General features: G+C 44.6%; 2 long non-coding RNA genes across 2 annotated transcripts in view; one reads left to right on the forward strand and one right to left on the reverse strand.

The window, feature by feature from the left end:
- The first annotated feature begins 86 nt into the window (after nt 1-86).
- Nucleotides 87-8,283, forward strand: part of LOC102004091 — a 9,906-nt gene continuing 1,709 nt past the window's right edge. The window contains exons 1-2 of the long non-coding RNA XR_001234360.1: nt 87-474; nt 3,808-3,919. This is a non-coding gene — a long non-coding RNA (uncharacterized LOC102004091). The remainder of the gene's footprint in view (nt 475-3,807; nt 3,920-8,283) is intronic.
- The window catches only part of LOC106148710, a 15,639-nt gene continuing 13,615 nt past the window's right edge, over nt 6,260-8,283 (reverse strand). The window contains exon 2 of the long non-coding RNA XR_001234361.1: nt 6,260-6,488. This is a non-coding gene — a long non-coding RNA (uncharacterized LOC106148710). The remainder of the gene's footprint in view (nt 6,489-8,283) is intronic.

The following is an 8,283-nucleotide window of genomic DNA, read 5'->3' on the forward strand; positions in this document are numbered from 1 at the left end:
TTTTTTTTTTTTTTTTCCCGGTACCGGGAATCGAACTCACGACCTCGCGCTTGCCAGGCAGGCGCTTTGCCGCTGAGCTAAATCCCCAGCCCCTGCCCCATTTTTTTAGCAAGAACAAAATTAAATGTCGGGACCCAGGGTTGTAGCTCAGTGGTGGAATGCATCTGCGTTTGGGCCTGGGTTAAACCCCCAGCGTCAGAAGAAAAAAACTGTTTAAGCATTTGTCTGAAAAAAGTAAAAAGGATCTGAGACTGTCTCCCGACGTGATGGCGCTTTGTAGCGATCCACTGGGCGCTTGCTTGGTGCTCGAATGACGCTGAGGGCTTTGCAGACGCGCGCTCCAAGTTTGCACCGCTCCCGGCGCGTGCGCGCGGAGCTGTCCGGCGGCTGGTGCCCGGGACGCCGAGGGACGCGCCTGCCACAGCGGGGCGGGCCTGGGGCTCCAAGCCTGTCTGTCGTGGGAGACACTTGAGCGTACGCGCGGGAATGGCAAGAAGCTATTCTTTTTTTTTTTTTTTTTTTTTCCGGTACCGGGAACCGAACTCACGATCTTGCGCTTGCCACGCAGGCGCTGTGCCGCTGAGCTAAGTCCCCAGGCCCTAAGAAGCTGTTCTTGAGTTCTGTGGGAATTCAGGACTAGGAAGCGGAACTATGATTTGTGTTCTCTACGTGTACAAGCGATGTACTCTAAGAAATGTTCTGTAAGATAGTTGAAAAGGTTTGACTGTCCAGGAAGGTGGCTGCCTGGTGTTCAGGAAGCTATAGGATCGTCTTGGTACGGTCTCAAGTGTGAGTTAAAGGACAAGGAATTGGACAGCCTGACCAACTCTTGCCTAGCTGTTCAGACTACCTAGTATTCGTAGAGAAGGTTCGCTTTCTTAGGCTTGATGAACTTAGCCGACTCTGACATTCATCCAGCTCTTCGCTGTGTGAGCAAATGTTTAATGAAACACTTTCTGCAATAGTCTCGCACGGCACTGGTAGATGTACATGGGGTCGGGGCCTGACCCACCCGCAGGAGCGCAGTCCCCTTTGTCCCACAGAACCTCAAAATATGTAACCCTTCCCCAGCGCTTTAAAAACATTTTGTTTTAGGGTCTGGGGATTTAGCTTAGCGGCACAGCGCCTGCCTGGCAAGCGCAAGGTCGTGAGTTTGATTCCCGGTACCAGAAAAAAAAAAAAAAAAAAAACTACCAAAACATTTTGTTTTGTTCATTTTTAAAATTAATTTTGTTCTGATAAGTGCTGTGTAGGGAGAGTAAGAAACTTGTACTGAAGGATTTTAGCTGCATTTTAGCTTCCTAGAGGGGTTTCTTTCATCTTTTTTCTTGTGGTATTGGGGAGCTAACCCAGGGACAAACCCATGGCTTCCCACATGCTCGGCAAGTGCTCTCTCTCTGAGCTACGTTGGCAGGCATTCTTTTTTTTTTTTTTTTTTTTGAGACAGGGTCTGGCTATGCAGTTCAGGCCGGCTTTGAGCTCACTTTGTAGCCCAGGCTGGTCTCGAACTTGCAATGATCCTCCTGCCTCAGCCTCCCGAGTGCTGGGATTACAGGTGTGCGTCACCACGCCCGGCTCCAGGCATTCTTAAACTGGTATTTCACGGTACTTTGTAACACATAGCCTGTCCCACAACTTAAGTTGTGCTCAAAATACTCTTAAAATAGGGAGAAATTATATAGAAACCCCTAAAAGAACTTATCTTAGTGTTACTTAATATAGCTTCCAACGCCATCCAAAGTTTTCTGCCGAATTGAATCTTTTTCTCCTGTCTTAGGCAAAAGGCTCAGGTGTGCCCTGTTCTCTTTTATTCGGTTATGCAACAGTGTTGAGCCAAACTTGGTGCTCTTCTCAGACTAATTCCTGGGAACTCAGTAGAGTGGTTTTCCTTCACAGGTTCATACTTTCATGCGTGTATTAGTTTGCTGTGGTGGCTGTGACAGTTACACAAACTTGCTAGCTTAACACAACGAAAACAGTCTCCGCCAGTTCTAGGGGCCAGAAATCCAATATCAGTATCACCAGGCTGAAATCGAGGTCTCTGCGCTCTCTCTAAGATCTAAGGAAGAGCATGTTCCTTGCCTCTTCGAATTTCCATCAAGAGAAGCCAGTTTTCAGTTTTTTTCTTTCAGTTTTCAATTTCTAGCCCATAGAAACTGTGAGATCATAAATGTTTTGAAACTACTAGAAGCCAGGTTCTGGAGGCTGAGGCAGACTTGCTCGAGCCCAGGAGTGGAGGCCAACCTGGACAACATACACTTCATTTCAAAAACAAAAAACTTGCTATGTTTTTGGGCTGATTTGTTAACATAGCAGTAGGTAGGTCAGGGAGTAAGGAAATGTGATAATAGGGGCTGGTGATTTAGCTCAGCGGCACAGCGCCTGCCTGGCAAGCATGAGGTCTTGAGTTCGATTCCTGGTACCGGAAGAAAAAACAAAAAAAGAAACTAAGGTGATAATAGGGGCTTGCTGAACTGTGGTGTCATTGTCAAGGGAACAGTGATGGGACGAAGGGACAGCTTTGTGGAGGAAAACGTCAGTTTTGGAAAGGCTGGGTTCAGGCTTCCCGTAGGACTTGAAGCTAGCAATGTACAGTGGGAAATTAAATGCAGAGACACACTTGGAATAAGATATACTTTGGAAGTGAAGAGCGGATGTGGATCACAGAATATGTGGGATGGCCTCACTCGGTGTCTCGGGATGGCTTCTCCAGTCACTGAGTTTGAGGTGTGAAGTATTCAGGATCGAGCGCGGTGAAAGGATGAGGAAGAAAACAGTAGCAGGTAGAGGAAGAAACTGCGTGCATTCCAGACCCATCTAAACCCCAGTCAACCCTGAGAGGAGCTCTGGGACGGTTGTCACCAGCCCCAGTGTCCTGTGTTGGGCCGCATGGCCTAGCCTCCCTGCACACCTGCCTTGTCAGTCAGCCAGATACGGGCTGCCCCAGAGGAGTCAAGAGGAGGGGTTCTCAGCGGCTGAGCCAGGCAGTACTGCTGCTAGGGGACACTGCCGCCATGTTTCCCAGTCAGGTAGCTTGAAGGGCATCTGGGTAATGCATTTCTCTGTCTTCTACACCTACAAAAAGTGAGTAGAGGGAGTCAACAAAAACTAACTGTGGCGGGAGGCTGAGGCAGGAGGCTATCCTAGGCTGCATAGTGAGTTCAGGACAGGCCTGAATTATGTGGTGAGATCCTGTTTCAAAAACAAAACAAAACACCTAATAAGGAAATACTAATATTTAAAGGATAGGAAAATGGAGGAAATAGAATCAATCGAGGGAGACTGAACAGAAGATTCAGTCAAAGGAAGAATTCTGATAGCACTAAACCAAGGCCACATAAAGTTCAAGTAACATAGAAACAGAAATTTGTAGAATTGTTATGGTTTGTGTGTAGATGACCCCCGAAGCCTCATGTGGTCATGGGTTTTTCATAAGTGGCTGAATCTAGTGTGTGATTGATTGATAGTGCAATGCTAGGATTAAGGGTGCTGGAATTAGGGTGGGTGATGGCTGGATCAGCCCTCTGATTGGGTTGGCACTGTCCAGTCACGAAGAGGCAGGACACAATATAAGGGACAGAAAGAGGCCTTTTCAGTCTCTCTTGTTGCTTTTGCTGTCCTCCAGTGTCATCCCTCTGCCGTGCCACCCCGCCTTGGAGCCAGCTGATTATGGACCAAAACCTGTACGAACTGAGCAGAGTAAACCTTTCCCCCTTTACCTTTGGGTGTCAGGTATTTCGTCTCAGCGGTGAGAGAAAAGTAACTAAGACACTTCGTGTTTCCTTCTAACAGTGTTCTCTTTTCCAGGGTGGATGAATCCGGCTTTTTACGTCCTTCTGCAGTTGCTCCCGTAGCCTGCAACCCCAAGGCTTAGGCATTGCCGTGAGGGAATGCTTTGAGAGGACTGCTTAGGAACCAGGTTAGCGAATGGCATTTAAAAGTGGTGCAGTGCCTCCTGATAGAAGTGCACAGTAGTACCTCTGAGACTTTTTTTTTTTTTTTTTTTTTTTTTTGGTCTTTTTGAGACAGGGTCTTGCTATGCAGTTCAGGCTGGCTTTGAGCTCACTTTGCAGCCCAGGCTGGTCTCGAACTCACACCAATCCTCCTGCTTCAGCCTCCTGAGTGCTGGGATTACAGGTGTGCGCCACCACACCCAGCGAGACATTGTTTTTAAAAAATATAAATCCGGTCACGCTAACTACCCATTTTAGGAAATGAAGGGGACAGAGGACGTGTGCGGGGACTCCGAAAGGATGCAATTGGCAAAACCTAGTGTGTGAAAAGCAGGCTGACAAGTTTTTCAGTAAAACAGTGTGTGTGTGTGTGAGAGAGAGAGAGAGCGAGGGAGAGAGAATTAGTAGACAAAACCAGGTACATAACTTGCAGGGTCATGAGGGTCATGAGGGTCTTTGTTCAGAGCTAGGAAAATGTCATTCAAGGAACTAAAATATAAAGCTATTTACTCTCTTTTGCAAACAGCATCTCTAATCCCAGACTGTGGGAGGCTAGGGCAGGAGAATCAAAAGTTTAAGCTTCTCCTGGAAAACTTAGGCAACTTAGAGAGACAGCCCTTTGAAAAGGGCTGGGGCTGTAGCTCAGTGGAAAGCCCCTGGGCTCAACCTCCAGTAACTTAAATAATAATAATAAAAAAATCTGAAACAGCACACTGTCTACAAGGGACTCACTTTAGGTTTAATGCCGGGAATGGTCACGCATGCGTGTAATCCCAGCACTTGGGAGGCTGAGGCAGGAGGATTGCCATGAGTTTGAGGCCACCCTGTATATCAAGACCCTGTCTCAAAAATAAAATTACTTTTTCATGATCAACCGTTTCGATTATTAAATGCTTTGAAACTGAAGGACTTAATCCCACAGTTCAGTCCTCAGCAGAGTGAGCATCACTTGTACTACTTTGTAATTTGAAAATATTTTAAGGGGCTGGGGCTTAGCTCAGAGGCGTATGCTTACCATGTTGGAGGCCCTGAATTTGATCCCTAGCACCACACACACAATACATAAAATATTTTAAAATGAAAAACTCATTTATGACAGCTTTACTCGTAACAAATACAGGAAACAGTTTAGGTGTCCATCAGTAGATGCATACACAAGGGGTGATCCAAAGATACAGTGACTATTTAAGTTTTAAAAGCTTATTATAGCAATAGAGACATTGCCAAGAATGATGGGATAACTATGTTCCAAACACGGGGGTCTATTTTGGGGGGGATTGGTGGCAGTGTATCCTTTACTATAATAAATTTTAAAATCTAAATAATCACTTACTTTTGATCACTTGCTATTAACTGTTTGCAGCAATTTCTGTTGAATAAAAACATTACAGTGTGTCTTTCTTTTTTTGGGGGGTCTTTTTGAGACAGGGTTTTGCTATGCAGTTCAGGCTGACCTTTGTAGCCCAAGCTGGCCTTGAACTCACAGAGATGCTCCTGCCTCAGCCTCCTGAGTGCTGGGATCACATGGGTGTACCACCACACCTGGCTCTAGAGTGTGTCTTTATCCACCTTATTCACTGGACCTGGCACCGTGTGACTTCTGTCTCTTCCCCAAAGTCAAAAAACCTTAAAGGTAAACATTTTAAATCAATGCAGGACATTAATGAAACTACAACAGTACAATAAAAGGTATTCACAAAAAAGGCCTTCCAGATCTGCTTCAGACAATGGTAGAATGATGGGATAAGTGTGTTTGAAATGGGGGGAGTACTTTGAGGGGGGGTTAATGGAAATGGGTCTTTTACAGTGATAAATTACTAACTATATTTTTATCATACCTCATATAAAAGAGAACTATACTATGTACTTATATAATGTGCTACTCAGTAATACACTGGAATGAACTATTTTTTTTTTTTTTTTTTTTTTTGGTTTTTCTCCGGTACCGGGAACCGAACTCACGACCTTGCGCTTGCCAGGCAGGCACTTTGCCGCTGAGCTAAATCCCCAGCCCCTTGGAATGAACTATTGATGTACGTGTTAACATAGATGAGTATCAAACGCTATGCTAATTACTTACAAAAAAGTAAATACTGTATGACCCTATGTGTAGTAGGTCAAGTTCGGCGGCGTGCACAGCTAACCCGTGGCAGGGGTGGGGCGGGCATCAGAACAGGGGCTGCCTCTGGCTGGGGCAGGCAGGAGCAGCTGGAAGGAAGGGGCTCTATGTGAACGCTCCTGTCCTATGTCGCGATGAGTTTTAGGTTCATTAGTTTGTCAAAACTTGAGAGAATGTTCCCTTAAGATTCAAGAGTTTCATTGTATGTTTACTTCAAAGGCCTGGGGATACAACTTGGTGGTATTTTTTTTTTTCCCCCCACATTTTTTTTTTTTTTTTTTTTTTTTCCCCCTCGGTACCGGGAATCGAACTCACGGCCTCAAGCTTGCCAGGCAGGCGCTGTGCCGCTGAGCTAAATCCCCAGCCCCGCCTTGATGGTATTTCACTTGCGTCCCATGCAGCTTCGGTTCCAGGCACTATAGATACAAAAAAGACGGGAAGGAAACTAGAAATACTGCGTACCAACCAATGTGAAACATGTTAAAATATTTAAAGAGATGTAGTGATGCATTAAAGACCACTGTACGGACAGAGGGATAGAGATGTGATTATTAAAAGTATAATCAAGTCTAGACAATAAGATCAAGAGGGCGGGTATGTGAGTGTTTCCTGTAAAATTCTTTCAAATTTTTCCTGTTGAACATTTTTATAGGGCAGTGTTTTGGGAAACTAACTAACGAGAGCCATCTTCGGGAGGGAAGAATCTGGTATTGCAGGTTGGCTGAAGGAGGCGAGCGCCGCGAAGCGTGGCTTTTCCCGTGGTTGGCATGCCACGGCTGCCTCTTACGGCTCACACGCGCTGCAGGATTCTTCTCATGTGTCCAAGCTATCCTTTTTGCCTGGAGAGCTTTCTTTCCTTTAGTTGGCTGAATTCCTACTTAAACTTTACTTTCTCTAGAACACGGTTGGCAGACTTTTTCTGTAAAGGACCAGATAATGAATGTTTTAGGTCTTTTGAGCTAAGAGGCAAAATTGAACATGTTGTGTAGGTACTTGTAGAACAACGGAGTGAATTCACAACATTTTATTTGGTAAAATTAAAAATATAATATTGAGTACAAGATTTGTAAAGCAGGTCTAATGAAAAGAATTAAATATTTTTGCAGATATTTTTGTTTTCTTAGACGTAAATAATAGTTTTCCTTGTTAGATTGCAAAGTTTTATTCTCTATCAAAATTGCAACATCTGTCAATCCTGATTTATAACAAGATTTTATAAATTGCATTTTTAAAATATATCTTTCATGTACATAGGCATGCAGTATACTGGTATCAATCCAAGAGCATGTAATTTTATTTTTATTTATTTATTTTTTGGTCTTTTTGAGACAGGGTCTCGCTATGCAGTTCAGGCTGGCCTTGAGCTCCCTTTGTAGCTCAGGCTGGTCTCAAACTTGCAACGCTCCTCCTACCTCAGCCTCCCAAGTGCTGGGATTACAGGTGTGCACTGCCATGCCCAGCAGGGGCATGTACTTTGAATTGAGTATTTTAATGTTTTTAAAGTCAGTGTTATAGAAATAATAATATTCTCTTGATGTTTGCCTTTTAGCAAAGTCAGATTAGTCATTTCCAATGTAAGGGTAGGTGAAAATTTCCTAATTGCATAGTAAATTGATTTTTTTTGTTGTTTTTGGCTTTTTGAGACAGGGTCTTGCTATGCAGTTCAGGCTGGCCTTGAGCTCACTTTGTAGCCTCGGCTGGTCTCAAACTCAGAATGATCCTCCTGCCTCAGCCTCCAGAGTGCTGGGATTATGGGCTGCGCCACCATGCCCTGCAAATTGATTTTGAAATATAGAAATTTCCTTTGCAGATGCATTGAGATCTGTAAAACAAACTGTACTTTTAGCTTGAAAAATATAATCACTGGGCCAGGCGTGGTGGTGCACACCTATAATCCCAGCACTTGGGAGGCTGAGACAGGAGGATCGTTTCGAGCTTGAGACCAGCCTGGGCCATATAAGTGAGTCCAAGGCCATCCTGAACTGCACAGTGAGAACCTGTCTCAAAAAGACAAAAAAAAAAAAAAAAAAGAGAAAGAAAAAGAAAAATATAATCACAGAAAATGTGTGAGGATAAAAGTCTTGCTTTTTATCATGTGACTCAATATGTTGTCAAGGGGCTGGGGATTTAGCTCAGCGGCAAAAGCGCCTGCCTGGCAAGCGCAAGGTCGTGAGTTCAGTTCCCGGTACCGGAGAAAACCCCCCCCCAAAA

Source organism: Chinchilla lanigera, unplaced genomic scaffold (assembly GCF_000276665.1).
Source record: "Chinchilla lanigera isolate Chin_1 unplaced genomic scaffold, ChiLan1.0 scaffold00026, whole genome shotgun sequence".
Taxonomy (NCBI): domain Eukaryota; kingdom Metazoa; phylum Chordata; class Mammalia; order Rodentia; family Chinchillidae; genus Chinchilla; species Chinchilla lanigera.